At 46.2% G+C, this 14,753-nt stretch overlaps 1 protein-coding gene across 4 annotated transcripts in view; it reads left to right on the top strand.

Moving 5' to 3' along the window:
* The first annotated feature begins 8,889 nt into the window (after window positions 1-8,889).
* Window positions 8,890-14,753, top strand: part of PTP4A2 (protein tyrosine phosphatase 4A2) — a 32,502-nt gene continuing 26,638 nt past the window's right edge. For 2 of the 4 annotated variants that reach the window (XM_059690392.1, XM_059690388.1), the window contains exon 1: window positions 8,890-9,421. The gene's annotated coding sequence lies outside the window, so the exon portion shown is untranslated. Of the gene's footprint in view, window positions 9,422-9,572; window positions 9,592-14,753 lie in introns of those variants that run through there. The other 2 variants (XM_059690391.1, XM_059690389.1) reach the window with 2 other exon arrangements.

The raw sequence follows: 14,753 nt of genomic DNA on the forward strand, positions 1-14,753 counted from the left end.
TCAGAGGCTCTGCCGCCGCTGGTCATGAAACCCCATCATCGCTGAAATCACTCCCCTGTTTTAAAGGTCTGTGAAAACTGCACCAAATTGATTTTTCCCATATCACTTCTATCTGTTATTTCTGTGGTTTCTCTCTTTCGCTGCTGCATTTCCCAGGGGACAGGAGAGCAAGTCTATATGGAAACTTGAGGTACTCTTATGTGGTTTGGGAACCAAAAAATAAAAGTATTTGAGAGGGTACTAAATTGTTTTCTTTCTTTTACTTACACACATACATACATACTTATTTGTATTTATTTTATTTTTGGGTTAATCCTCACCAGAGGATATTTTTCCATTGATTTTTTTAGAGAGAGTGAAGGGGAAGGGAAGAGACACGGAGAGAAACATCAATGTGAGAGAGACACATCGATTGGTTGCCTCCCACACGCACCCCGACCAGGGTTGGGATCGAGCCTGCAACCGAGGTACATGCCCTTGAACACAGTATGTGCCCTTGACCGGAATCAAACCCGGGACACTTCAGTCCGAAGGTCGACACTCTATCCATTGAGCCAAACTGGCTAGAGTCATACATATTTATTTTTACCCCAAGGTCTGTTGAAAAGGATTTGGCTCACAGATTCCAAACTCAATTTAGCGTCAGCCTTAATCACTTTTTTTAAAAACAAGTTTTTATTCATTTTTAGAGAGAGAGGAATAAAGAAATAGAAACATGGATGAAAGAGGAACATGCCTCCTACATGCACTCCTACTGGGGATCGAGCCCACAACCCTGGCATGTGCCCTGGCAGGGAATCGAACCGGATACCTCTTGGGTCAATGCTCAACCACTGAGCCACACTGGCCAGGACGTCTTAATCTCTTTTGAGCAAAGTATCTTATGGCCACAGGGATGGAAAGAACTTTAGAAGCCACCTGGCTCAGAGGTCCTCTGATTTTTAGACACCATCAGTAGTCAAAACTTCAAAAAATGAGGAAGGGGCACTGAGATATAGTTGTCAGCTTTTAGTCTGGCCAAACAACATCATGAAAGAAAACAACTATCATTTTACAACCACTGCTTCATAAAAGGAAGGACATTTTAATACCAAAAAAAAGTAAGAAGGGTATACTCTCAGAATGAAAGACTGTCCCGTAAACTGAATAAACTTAGCATATGAAAAGTCACCTCTGCACCCTATTCTCCTTTCCCCAGTCTGAGGGTGAACGTTTGAGAACCACTGATTTGGTTTACTGTTCTTACCGGTATTTCTTTGAGATGATGTCTTGGCTTCTGCTTGGAGACCTCTGATGGCTGGGGTGCTCACTAGTTATCCCTTTGGATAATTCAGACTGTTGCTTCTTCTTCATTGCACCTCTCTTGCCTGCCCCCCTCCTTCAGGCTGGTTAAGGTCCCTTTTCTCTGCTTCCTTATCTCCCTCTGGTGATCACTTTTGTAGTGCTTATCTCACAATGTTGTGATGGCCAGTTAACACATTCATCAACAATTAGACTCTCAACTCCTTGAGGGCAGGGTCTACATCTTTTCACTGTTGGATTCGCAGGCTTCATCACATAACAGAAGCTCATCAATCATTGTTGACTGAAGGAATGGACTTCTACCCACCAGTCTAATAATATTGTGAAATAACTGTCATAATAATCATGAAAATAACTAACATGCTGTATATTTAATGTGTACTATATTCTAGGCACTTTATAGGATTTTGATCAGAATCAGGCTTTATGTCAGGCCGTTTGGAATAGGATGCAAGTGATAATTTATGAAGCATGTTATTTTAAAAGGAACAGTTTATCTGGGGACTTATCCTACAGAATTCCCCTAAAAGAGTTCCATAATGTATATGCAAAAAATGTCCACTGCAGTATTGCTTATAATAGTAAAATATTGGAAACAATCCAAATACCTATCACTAGAGAACCTATTAAATAAATTATAGTTCAGCCATACTATGTAGTCAGCCTTTAAAGGCATAAGGTAGCTCTGGTCGGTGGTTCAGTTGGTTGGAGCATTGTCTCAATGTGCCAGGATTTTGGGTTCGATCCCCAGTCCAGGCACATGCAGGAAGAAACCAATGAGTGCATGAATAAGTTGAGCAACAAATCAATGTTTCTCTCTCTCCCTTCTTTCTTTCTAGATAAATAAATAAATTTAAAAGAAAAAAAAAGAATAAGGTAGATATAAATGTACTGACATAGGAAACTGTCCAAGACATATTAAGAGAAACCCATTTCTTTTCAACACACACATGCACACATATATAAATACACAGAAAACCTATGAATGTACAGAGAAAAGTCTGGAGGAACAATATAATACAAATTGTTAATAGTGGTTCTTTCTCTGGGTGTGATCTTAGGGACTTTTACTCTATTAAGCATTCATCTCTGTAATTAAAAACATTTATAAGAAACTCATCTTATTAGCTCTGGCCAGATTGCTCAGTTGGTTACAGTATCTTTCCAATACGGCAAGATTGCAGATTCGATCCCTGGTCAGGGCATATACAAGAATCAACCAATGGCTCTAGCTGGTTTGGCTCAGGGAATACAGTGTTGGCCTGCAGACTGAAGGATCCCAGGTTCAATTTTGGTCAAGGGCACGTACTTTGGTTGCAGACTCCATCCCTGCAGGAAGTGACCAATCAATGATTCTCTCTCATCATTGATGTTTCTATCTCTCTCTCCCTTCCTCTCTGAAATCAATAAAAATATCTATACCTATATCTATCTATCTATCTATCTATCTATCTATCTATCTATCTATCTATCTATATATAAAAGCCTAAGTGACCAAATGACCAGAATGACTATGACTGGAATGACCGGTCGCTATGACGTGCACTGACCACCAGGGGGCAGACGCTCAATGCAGGAGCTGCCCCCTGGTGGTCAGTGCACTCCCACAGCAGGAGCGCCACTCAGCTGAGACCTGTCCTGGTGGCCCACCAGCCCGGCAGCGGCCACTAACTCCCTCAGTATTCCTGCAAGTCCAATCTCCAGAGAACAGGCTAGGCACCAAGGGATCTTAACAGCCCACAGTCCTCTTGGAGGAGGACTGGAGCATTGTGGCCACTTCCCCTCCATAGACACTCCGCAAGGAAGAAACAATATAAAAGCAGCCACCAGGTGGTTCCCAACAACCTGAGCGAATGTCAGCGGAATGGATCGTAATCCCGGCCAGCAAGGGCTTCCCACCGCCTTCCCTGAGGGCCTATCGAGTCCAGGCCCACCTCCACCCCATCAGGACTGCACCCATGCACGAATTCGTGCACCGGGCCTCTAGGATATATATAAAAAAGAATCAACCAATGAATGCATAAATAGTGGAACCACAAATTGATATTTCTCTCTCTCAAATCAATCAATAAAAAAGAACTCATCTTATTTTTTAATAGCTTTATTAAACTATAATTTACATATCATAAAATGCATACACCATTTTTAAGGCTGGGAGCAGGGGAAATTTTTTAAAACACAACTAGAAGGAAAGCCTTCTGACATTGAAGCTCATCTAATCTTTTGTCCCTCTGCCTGCCTTCTTTTCCCTTCTCACAATGGTTTCCCCTTCTCAATAGTTCTGCTTGGCCTGGAAAACTCTTTTGCTTTACCTGGGCCTATAAAAGGAGGGGTTGCACTAACTGACTTCTCAGGTTCTCTTAGACATTAATTTGGGTAAGTTTATAGTCCTTCTGTTCTTCCTCATTTTTAGGGAGGATCTGATCATCTCATTCTCACTACATAAAAATGACTGGTGAGGCCCAGTTTATTTTTTCTCTCTCATGATGTTTACATTTGAACAAAAGATGAAATATTTTTTGGCTTTAAACCAAGAAAGAAACCTTGAACTGTGCAGTTTTATATGCATACAAAGCTGAGGATGTTGTTTTTTTTGGGGGGGTGGGGGGCGGGGCAGGCAGGGCCATCTTTTCAGTATCCTTGAAAACATAGCAGTAGGCGAGTTAGGATCACTGGTGTGGAGATGGGTACTTGAGGTTCTGTGAGGTAAAATGGAACCCACTGTGGAGGAAAAGTCAAGATTCTGGCCATAGCAACTGACAGAATTAAGACAACTGTGCACCTGCCAGGGAAGGAGTGCTCTCAGTTTCACAATGTGACCTTGATTGCCCCATTTAACCTGGTGCTTTGATGTCTCAGTGTGTAGAAACATTATCACAGGCAGAGAGCATATATTAAACATTTATACACAAACAGATAATCTAAGTCACTCTGAAACAGGTTGCCATAATGAAAAGAGCTTACCCTGTTAAACTAACATCCAGGATGTAGGTAGATTGTAACCACATTCTCATTTGAGAAGTAGAGGGCACAGTGGTGGAGGCTGTGTGTGTTTGTGTGTGTGGGGTGGGGTGGGGGGTGGGGTGGGGGTGGGGGGGTGGTCCTGGATAAATACTCCCTGGGATCAAATCCTGCCTCTATCATGCACTTACTATCTGGGTGACCTTGGTCAAGTTCGCTTAGCTGGCTCTGCTGTTATACAGTTGTTTTCCCATTTGTAAAATGAGGATAATCATTTCCACCTCCTAGGATTATTGTGACAATTCTGTTAGTTAATACATATAAAGTGCTTAGAACAGTGCTTGGCACTAGTAACATGTTAGCTGTGAACATCATTACCTCCTAATCCCTTCGTTGTGTAGGGAGATTTTCCAACAGCTTTTGTTTCCGTTGTTAATAAATTCTCTGATATTTTCCAACGTCCAGATGGGGAAACTAAGTCTGGAGGTATTGCACGATGCTGTGAACTGAACCCAGAAGGCAGCGTAGCCGGACGTGGAGCGCGCTGCGAGTTCCCAGTACCTCCCAGAGCAGATGCCCGCGCTCTCCGAGCCGCGTGGCCTCCTCTTTACAGAGGTAAAACAGGAAGTTGAGCCACGTTTCTCAACTTTTCCCCTTCCCTCGCTCCCAGTTCCTGAGGTCGTTTCCTTTCTGGATTTCTGGCTGGAATCCAGTTGCACCTGAGGCGGTGGAGATGGGATCCCAATAGCTGATCGGCCGCGGGAAGCGTCTCCAAAGAGGCCGCGGCCTTCCCTTCGGAGATCGGAGATCGAGCCGCAGCGTTCCAGCTCCTACCCGCCCCCGGAGGGGGAACTCTCCGCCCGCGGCCGCACCCCGGAGTCTCCCGGAATTCACAGCTCCTCTCCACCCCCCGCTGGGCTCCCCACCAATTTCGTGCAGGGCGGTTGCTAGGAGCTAACTGCCGGGGTGTGTGCACGACTCCCAGGGGTTTCCCGCAGAAGCTGATTGGCAAGGGGGCTTCCTGCCCCCGGCCGTCACCGACGCCCTGCCCCTCCGCCTCCACCCAGAGCCAGAGGGCTGTAAATGCCGGAAGAGAGATTAGAGGCAGGGGATGGGTGGGGCGGTGAATCAGTACATTCCTTCCCCCCCTGCCTCCTCCTTTCCAGCTATCACTTGGGGAGGGTTGGGTCCACTCAGGGCCTTCTCTTGACCACTCCACTGGCCGGGTCCGGGAAAGCGAAGTAGTCCTGGGCTGGATCCTCCGCGGGCCCTTCCAAGCTCAGCTGAACTTTGTAGAGCCTGGATCCCCTATTTTGCAGCTCATGACCCCATTTGGTTTCGGGTTGGGGAATTTTGGTCGTTGCTTCCAACTGGCTCTTTTCCTTGAGAGTGGATCCCACATACTGAGCAAGCCCCTACTGTGAGGCAAGGTCTGCGCTGGGTCAGTCTGTCTTATCTTCCTAAAACGTTGCAATGTAGGCATGCCCTGTCTCAAGTTAGAGGCAAGGGATCTGAAAGATGAGAGATGTTAGGTAACTTGCCCAAGGTCACACAGTAGCAGAGCCAGGAGTGATCGCTGCTCTATTGGTTCCATTAATTTCCCACCACACCCTGTGGCTTCCTTGACTTTAGGACACCGAAAAACAACACTTATCAGGGGTAGGGAAGTAACATGTATGGACCACCTCCCATGGTGCTAGGTACTTTAAATATATTGTCTTTAGTTATTTAATTTTTTTCACAACACCCCCCCTGAGAGAGATGTGATCACCTTGCCCATATTACACAAGAGGAAACTTCAGAAGTCCGGAATTTAAGGGGCAGACCTGGAATTCCTGTACAGTCATAGTACAAACCAAGTTAATGTTTGTAGAGTGCTTGACAGTTTATAAAGCACTTTGAAGATCTTCATTTCAGAGCAATCCTATTTCACAGAGGAGAATAGAGGTTCAATTATGAAGTTAAGCAATCTACCTGTCCAAGGTCACAAAACTAATAGTAAGTAGCAGAGCCTGCAATTGTGAAATAAACTCTACAGAGCCAATTGTAGCAAAACTCATCCCGTTTATTTATTCCACAATGCCAGATACCAGTCTAATAACTGTATTAATAGTTAACATTTATTGAACATTTACTCTGTCCAGTATGGTGCTGAGTTACACACTCAAAACTGCATTATGAGCTAAGTAGTGTTTCCTTTTTCAGTTTACAGATGGGGAAATTAAAACTGGATTAAGTAACTTCCCAAAGTTACCCAGCAAATAAATGGCAACGCCAGGATGCCAGATGGAACAGCCTGGAGCCCCATAGTATGAACCAGGCAGCTGGTTTGTGTCCCCACTTCTGTATCAAACCACTTCTCCCAGGATTTTGGTTTCTTTGTCACACCACCATTACTTCTTTTTCTAACTCCTATGTGTGGCAGGCCCACACAGCTCCTGCTTTAAAGATGCTATAAGGCTCTGCTCTATAAAATCAACCAGGAATACCACCCATTTGCCTCACATGGGCACTGGGAGGATTAATAAGCTAATGGCACTTGGAATGCTTCGGCAAAGGCAGTGGATAAGCTCAGGGCACTTATGTGTAAAACTCACTACTAAGGGTAGTTCACGCTGTAACTAGGCACCTGTAGCCCAACTCCTGATCTGTTCGAGGTGTGCAGTCTTCCTCGGGAACCATTTGGAGGAGGTCATGCATGGTGTGGGGAGTTGGTGATGCCATGATCTCAGGCCTTTTGCTCTCGGAGGAGGCTATTTCTAATATCTCAAAAGGGATTCCAGGTGACTCTGAGGGGCACCAGTTATTGACTGGAGTCAGAGACTAACAGCATGCTTATTTGGGCTTGAGAAAGACACCTGGGCTGAATGAATCCTGCTTCTGTCACTTCATTTCTCTGAGTCTCAATCCCTTTTAAAACGAGGATAATAATACCTTTTTCATAGGGTTATTTTGAAGCATAAACTTGATAATATATTTTTAAAACACCTTGCCCATGGCTTAGCATAGGGCAGATGCTTCGTAAATGGTAGCCATTATCGTAGCCATTATTGTTACCCTCATGTTATTATATTATTTACTGACATGTTAGGGCCAGGCTGACAGCTAATTGGAATAGTCGCCCGTCAGTCCTTTGTTCAGCCGTCTACTAGACTGTGCCAAGTAGGTCAGTTTAAGTAGGGGAGAGAATCACGAAAATAGGCATTTATAAATGCGATGATAGGAGATTGCATAAGGTGTTTTGAAATTTTAGCAGAAGAATGAATAACCAAGAGACTCAGCAAAAGTTTTGCCGAAGAGATAGCTGTCTGTTTCCAGTCTGCGCTTGGGGGAAGTGGGAAAGGACGCCTGCTGGAGGCGGGTAGCGTGCACGTGGCAGCTGAGCCTGTGCTCCTCACCCCAGGGCGGTGAATCTCATCTGCAGTCCCTCTTGCTTCAAGGCCTCTTGACTCCCACACAGCCCTGCCGCCAGCCTTGCCCTGGAATACCCGCTCCTGGGTCACCTGCTGGTGGTGAACACCCTGGGTTCTGTGCTGGGGCTTGATGCGGCTGAGTCATGAGACCTTTCTTTTCACTGCTGAGCTCTAATGGGAGCCTTCCGGTCAGACACAATGCCCGCACCTTGGGTGGAAGGCCTCTCGATGACTACTGACCAGTGTTCCTCCCCGCGGTGCCAAACGAATAGGTGTGCGGTGGTAACTGGGTGACGGGAGGGGCAGCCCCAGGGACAGCAGTCCCTTCTAATAGGTGCTCGTTCTGGGAAGGGAGGGGGGTGGAAAGGGGAGACAGCAGCCCCTTTACGAGTAAGCCCGTCTGTGCCCCACCAGCTTCCAGTGCCTTTCTGGCTGCCACCTGGCAGGAGCCCAGGCCAGCCTCTCAGCTCACCGGGCGACCACATTCTGCATAGTCTGACAAGTAATTAAATAATTTCTGGCCGCCTCTCAAATGCAGGAGAGAATGGTTTAATCTCGAGGATAATCAATCCCTGTCGTTAAAAGGGACATTAGGTTAGAAACCTTGAAACTCAGGGTCTCCTCTTCATCAGGCTTTTTTTTTTTTTTTTTTTTCATGGTTACATCATTGATATGTGGAAAGAGTCCCGCGAGGTAGCTGATAACTATTTCTCTTTAATGTTTGAGGATACTCAGACAGACAGGAAATAACTTGCCCAAGATGCTACATCCCGGAAGTCTGAATTTTGGTCCGGCAGGGAGGGTTCTTAGGTCCGGGTGTGAGTGGCGGCAGGGCTGTGGGGGAGGCGCAGAAACCTCCTTTGCAATTGTAGACGCACCCGCCATTTACTCGGGGCCTCGAGGAAGGGCAGCCAAGAAGTGAGCTGTCCCGGTTCTCGCTTCTGGGCTGGAAATCCCCACGCAAAGGGCTGGGTCGCTGTCTCACCCCTAAAGGACCTGGCCCCAGGCCCGCCGCCCGGGACGCAGGGAAAGCCCTGCGCCCTTTGCAGGTCACCCGGCGGCCTCCGGCCCCCTCCCCAGCCCAGGTGCGGGCGGGCGGGACGGGCGTGAGCGAGCGGCTGCCCGGGCCGCCTCCCGCGCCCTCCCGGGTCACGTGGGTGCGCTTCCGCAGCCAGCGGAGCAGAGCGGAACGCAGGCCGAGAAGAAGCGGGCGAGGCGCCGAGGGCAGTGGGTTAGCGCCCGGCGGGGCAGGGGGCGGGCCCCACCGCCCCGCGCCGGCCGGCCAGCCAGTCAGCGGGCGCGGTGGGCGGGCCGACGGGCGCGCGCCGCGCCCCGCAGCGCCCCCTGAGGGGCGGCGGCGGGAGCTGGTTCCGGCTGCGCGCGCAGCGGTGGTGGCGGAGGCGCGATCGTGGGGCTGTAACCGTCGTCCGTCCGGTAGCGGCTGGAGTGGCAGCGGCGGCCGGGCACCGCACTAGGCGACGCCACAGGGCAGCGGCGGCAGCGGGGGCAGCGGGGGCAGCAGGAGACGCCGCGGCGGCCGCAGCAGCAGCAGCAAGACGGACTCGTGGACACGCGCCGCCGCCGCCGGGCCGGGCCGGGTGTCGCGCGCCGAGGCTGGGGGGGAGTCGTCGCCGCCGCCGCCACCGCTACCGCCGCCGCCGCCGCCGCCGAGGTGACTGAGGAGAGAGGCGCCTCCTCGCTCCCGCCTCCGCCGGACGTCAATGCCCAGGCCCCAGCTCGCCAGCGTGAGTGCGCTGCTCCCGGGCGGCCCCCGCGCCGGCCCCCGGGGCCTCGGGGAAGGGAGGGCGGGAGGCGCCGCAGCCATTAGCGCAGGCCCGAGACACGTCCCCGGAAGGAGGGCCGGCCGGAGCCGGGAGGGGGAGCGCGGCGCGGCCGGGCAGCGTGGAGAAGGAGGGTGGGTGAGGAAGGCGGGGGAACCGTGTGTGTGTAAGAATGTGGTGGGTGTGGGCGGGGGAGAATGTGCGTGCGCGAAGGGGTGAGGAGTGAGCTGGGGAGCGGGCCGCGTGTGCGTGCGGGGCGAGGGAAGGGAGGCCGGGGGTGTGAAGGTGTGGGTGGAGGTAGTTGGGGGCAGCGTGCGGGAGTGCGGGTGCGTGCGCCGGAGAGTGTGCGGGGGGCCGTGTCTGTGGACGGTGTGGGGAGGATACGGTGCAGGAGGAGAGGCCTGTGGGGCCGCGTGTGGGAAGGAGTGAGTGCGGGGCGACGGGGAGTGGCCGGGGAGGGCGGTGGCAGGGTGTCCCCGCGTCTGTCCGGAGTGTGGGCCGGCGTCCTGGAGGCTCTCCTGGGGAGCTGCATGGCGGCAGCGGGTCCCGGCGTCCTGAGCGAGGGGGCTCTTCCCGGGAGCGGCTGGTCCCTGGGTTCCGGGGTCCAAGTGTGAGGAGAAGGGCAGAGGAGTATATTCCAGTGGCGCTGTCATTTCCTAGTTCTGGGGTTTTTAAAAGAATGTGCTTTTCCAAACCCCTTCTATCTGCACCCCCCCCAACCCCCCTTTCAGGCCATCTACATAAATTTCTCAACTTGTCAAGGATGTGGTTGTCACCCCGTTTTAGTCCGGGGATGTGAGAGCTACCTGAAACTTGTCTTATTGCCCAGGATCCTAGGCTTTTGCCTTTAGAGTGTTCAGCTGCATAGACTCTTTTGTAAAGTATCGTTAGCTTTTCAGGGGAGGTGAAAGGTATTTTATTTTTAAAAATTGAAAGTCATATTTTTAGATGGTGGCTTTTTCCTAATCATCTGGAGAAGAGCTCTTAGGAAATAATGCTGCTGCTGCTATGATGTAATGATGATGGCGAAGAACCATAGGCTAGTTTTTTATTTTCTGGAATTTGTGAAGGGACATATAAAGTGTCTAGCAGTTCCAGCGTCACTGTAGGCGTTGAGCAAATGCTGCTTGTCTGTCTGGAGTCGGCAAACGACAACCACTGCTGAACTCGGATATGGTAGTTGTTTGCTGCCATACTCTGTATTACAGTAGTTTCAGATAGGAAGTGGGTGAAGTTATGCTTCGTTACATGTGCAAAAAGAAATTAAGGCTATGAAAGGGTACTTTATTAAGGTTTCAGAATCACTTGTCAGTATACCATTGTGTTGGTGAAGATGGTGAGAAGTTGTTTGCCAGAATTCTGACATTTTAAAAGTTGTTTCTTATTGGATTGTGAATGAACTAATCACTATCATGGACTTTTCTCAGATTTCTATATTGTAGAAGGTAGGGGTTCTTGATAAAGAGTGCGTTATATGGATTTTACACCTTAATGATGAGACTTTTATTAGAAGTTGGGAGTTTTTCAATATGATAACCAGAGTTAGGTAGACATAATAGAATCACAGGCAAAAGCAGTGATGTGTCAAATTATAATTTTCTTAGAGCATTCTTTTTCTTAATCACTGGCATGCCCTCTGTTTTTGAAGATAATAAATAATGTTGTTATTCATTGGGGACCTGGATTAATTAGTATTAAGTGCCTACTATGCACCAGGTGCTTTCTATACTCTCATTTAATTCTCACAGCTATTAAAAGGTGGTAAGTGTCTTCATTTATATTTATTTGGCACATATTGAGTGGCTTCTATTTGCCAGGCACTAGGGATACAGTGATGAGCCCTCATTGACTTAAAGTGATGAAGAGACTCAAAGAAATAACTTGTTCTAGGTCAAAAGATAATAGGAATTAGATTAAAAACTCTGGTCTTTCTGACTCCAAAGTGCTTGATTTTTCCAAAACATAATTACTCTCTTCACATTAGGTTGTCTCACTTTGGGGTATTTTACCACACAGTGACCTGTCAGCTTGTACAGGTGAGAGATGTTGAAGTTACAGCAAAAGAGTAAATGGCTGGAGGCAAGGGGATCATTTCGGAGATGCTGACTTGGAGGCTCTTCAGGACCTAAGCAAGGGTTTTATGTGGGTGGAGATTATGCCTTGAAACTCTCCTGGGGCCCCAGGATGTGTGCTTTGAGACAGAGTTTTTATGAGGCACCTGGAATATGTCTGGGAGAGGAAAGTCTGATTAAAGAAACTCAGCAGCCTTTTATGTTTTTTATTTTGGGGGGCTACAAGTCAGCTAGTAGTAGTCACTTCTTTGTTAAAGTCTTCGTTCAGTCGTGTTGGGTATTTTCCTCCTCGAGATTGTGAACAGCAAGTGAGAAAATATATATGAAAGCACTTTGTTAATTATACATTGAAATACAGATTTAAAGTATTATTACCATTAAGACTTTTTTACTAAGGCAACAGTTTGTTACATTTAGTACCTGGAAAAGGCTAGGAATTTAGAACATCTATACAAATGAGAAATTGTTTAGAACTGCTGGACCTGGTATATTCTGACTCAAAATAGCAAAAGTCAAACCACTCCCTCCATGAGTCAGTCAAGTAATATTTAATTTGAACGAACCAAACTTATAGGCAGAAACCATTTAAATCAGAGAACTTTGATGGCATTAGGGAAGAGTAAATGTTTGAATACTTATGCACATAATTTTCTTAAAAGGTCTTGAAAGCCCCTATTTATACGTATTTTACTTGAAAAGACATTTGTGTGTACAAGGTAAGATTTATGTTTCTTAAAATTAACATTTTACTGTCTTTCAAAGGTAATATTTCTCTCTGCAGTAGTTACAGAACACTATGATTTTGAGGCACAAAATTGGAATTTAGTAGAAATTTATTTTACAGGATTTTTTTTTTTAAATATATTTTATTGATTTTTCACAGAGAGGAAGGGAGAGAGACAGAGAGCCAGAAACATCGATGAGAGAGAAACATCGATCAGCCGCCTCCTGCACACTCCCCACTGGAGATGTGCCCGCAACCAAGGCACATGCCCCTAACCGGAATCGAACCCGGGACCCCTCAGTCCACAGGCTGACGCTCTATCCACTGAGCCAAACCGGTCACGGCTATTTTACAGGATTTGACTGTACTTTATTTTGTTGGAAGTTGTGATTGGTAACCAGTGAAGCCTCAAAAAAAGCATTACAAATAAGATGCAGAGGAGCAGTAGATAAATTTTTAGCTGTTGCTCTTGGAAGAGTGGAACCTAAGTTAGGCAGATTTCTTTCAGTGCTATACCATTAGTTGTACTATTCATAGAAGTTGGGGATCTTTAAAATATTTTAGTAACTTGAAATCAGGATCCATAGTTTAACATGGTAGACTTAGTTATGATGAGAAGAGTAGTGGTAGAATTCTTGAAGTCTTGACTACTTGTGAAGTCCCAACATTATGTTTAGGTTTCAATATTCCTTTCTTGAGATCATTTCCTTTGTGTTAATCACAAATCATCTCATTTACAGTTCATAATAATCCTGTGAGTAAGTGGCATTCTTTCAGTTTTACAGATAAGGAAATTGATTTATAGATCAATTGTTGAATCCCAGGTTTTGGAATCCAACTTTAACAGTATCAGTAAATAAATGATAGAGGATAAAATAAATTTCCCCTTGGGGCTTAAATCTCTGGTAAACTTTTCTTTTAGTTAACTCTAGTCAGTTTATAGGAAGCTATGTAGGAGTTAAGTAGATGTTAAGGAAGTCAGCCTTTTTTTTTTTTTTTGCTTGAATTTTAATTTTTTTAATGTAAAATTAAAAAAATACGTATTTTATTGATTTTTAGAAAGAGGAAGGGAGAGAGATAGATAGAAACATTGATGAGAGAGAAACATTAACATCATCGACTACCTCCTGCATGACCCCTACTGGGGACTGAGCCCTCAACCTAGGCATGTGTCCTGACCTGAATTGAACTGAGACGTTCTGGTTCATAGGTCAACGCTCAAACACCTAGGTGCACCCACGGGGTTAATTTTTTTTTAAGCGTACTTCAGGTACTTGCATACATTTTTTACTCTTTTGGGGATGTTGCTGCGTTGACGTTTTTCTTAAGACACTGGTTGGGTTACATAGAAACTGACAATTCTCTAAGTTTTAAAAGTAAGAGCCCTTGATGTTACAATTCAGATAATTTTGTACTTGGATTTGTTAAATGAACAGTGGATGCCACCAGTTATAATTACTTTGGGAAGTGGTGATTTGAGTCTATTAATCTGGGATATTAGAAGAGCCTTTTTAAAATCTATTTCCAACTTCAGAACTAGTTTATGTGTAGAGGTGTCTGTTAGCTTTTTCTAGTTATCTTTTGTCTTATTGACTAAACCACAGCCTCTAGCTCAGCGGTTCTCAACCTGTGGGTTGCGATCCCTTCGGGGGTCGAACGACCCTTTCACAGGGGTCGTCTAAGACCATCGGAAAACACATATATAATTACATATTGTTTTTGTGATTGATCACTATGCTTTAATTATGTTCAATTTGTAACAATGAAATTGGGGGTCACCACAACATGAAGAACTGTATTAAAAGGTCGCGGCATTAGGAAGGTTGAGAACCACTGCTCTAGCTCCTTTGACTTCCTGGGTACTGTAGGGATTTGAAGCCTTGCTGGATTGCTTGCTGTAGTGGTCAAGTGGCCATTGTATGTAAATCTGTTGTTCCTTAGAGTTGTAGAGGTCTATGCTGTACCAGAAACTGTCACTACTCTAGCACCTCCACTCTACTAAAGAAGCTTTACAGCACTGTAGGCTTTGTCTACTTTCCACAGTTACCCAGGTGAGAAAATGACTCTTCTCCTGCAATGTCTTAGGTGGTTTTCCTTGCGTTATCTGTTCAATTGGTATAGATTTACTGGCACTAAATCTTTTCCAGAAAAATGACCATGAGGGATTGACACATTATACCAGTGATGGCGAACCTATGACATGCGTGTCAGAGGTGACACACGAACTCACTTTTTTGGTTGATTTTTCTTTGTTAAATGGCATTTAAATATATAAAATAAATATCAAAAATATAAATCTTTGTTTTACTATGGTTGCAAATATAAAAAAATTTCTATATGTGACACGGCACCAGAGTTAAGTTAGGGTTTTTCAAAATGCTGACACACCGAGCTCAAAAGGTTCGCCATCACTGCATTATACTAACAGTTCTGTGACTATAATAAATACAAATGGTTTTTGTTTGCCTGAATGGATTTCTGTCCCATAGGTTCTGTAACA

Source organism: Myotis daubentonii, chromosome 3, assembly GCF_963259705.1.
Source record: "Myotis daubentonii chromosome 3, mMyoDau2.1, whole genome shotgun sequence".
NCBI lineage: Eukaryota > Metazoa > Chordata > Mammalia > Chiroptera > Vespertilionidae > Myotis > Myotis daubentonii.